The sequence below is a fragment of the Arachis duranensis genome, chromosome 2, assembly GCF_000817695.3.
Source record: "Arachis duranensis cultivar V14167 chromosome 2, aradu.V14167.gnm2.J7QH, whole genome shotgun sequence".
Taxonomy (NCBI): Eukaryota; Viridiplantae; Streptophyta; class Magnoliopsida; order Fabales; family Fabaceae; genus Arachis; species Arachis duranensis.
The window spans coordinates 17,108,159-17,108,873 of record NC_029773.3 but is presented as its reverse complement, the minus strand read 5'-3'; the positions used below and the strand labels follow the sequence as shown (position 1 = coordinate 17,108,873).

The window sequence follows — 715 nt, the reverse complement described above, 5'->3', positions numbered from 1 at the left end:
CCTTTTTATGGGTTACTTGAGAGATGTAATTTACAGTGTTATGAATCTCAAAATTTTGGTAATTTTATGATTCTATTTGTTTGGAATGAAGTTATTTCAATATTTTCTAGTTTGATTATGAATATCATGATTTGTTTTGGTTTTATTTGATTATTTTGTTTCTTCTTTTGGTTGTTTATTTATTCAGAGTTAGTGTCCAAATAACGAAGTAGTGTATGCTTGAAAGAAATGAATCTGGTTCATTTTTAGTATGTATCACCACTGTAATACCCTAACTACCAAAGCTCACGCTTCCGGCTGCGCAACTCTGATAGCTCGGACATTACGACGACACTTATACTATTTAATACTAAAATATGAGCCTGTTTAAAAAAACTTTAAACCGCAAATACCGTTCCCAAAAATGCTTTTGTTCGATAACGTACATCCATAGAAACCATACAACTTACAAAAACTCATAAAGAGTACATCCATATATATACATACATATATATATAAATAATATTACAGACATTAACCAATACAATCCCTATCCCTCTTATAGAATATATCAAGATAAAGGCGAGGGTACAATAATTAATAGTCCAAAGCAATACAGAACATCACAACAATAACTAAATAAATTCTTCGTAACTTCTGCGCCCATATCCTGAAAGGGGAAAAATGTAAGGGGTGAGAACATCATCCTCGAAAGGGTTCTCAGTAGAGGGTTTTT

The 715-nt window shown here is 31.6% G+C and overlaps 1 protein-coding gene across 1 annotated transcript in view; it reads right to left on the bottom strand.

Moving 5' to 3' along the window:
* Window positions 1-458: 458 nt before the first annotated feature.
* LOC107473850 (uncharacterized) overlaps window positions 459-715 on the bottom strand; it is a 7,619-nt gene continuing 7,362 nt past the window's right edge. The window contains exon 4 of the mRNA XM_052257545.1: window positions 459-649. The gene's annotated coding sequence lies outside the window, so the exon portion shown is untranslated. The remainder of the gene's footprint in view (window positions 650-715) is intronic.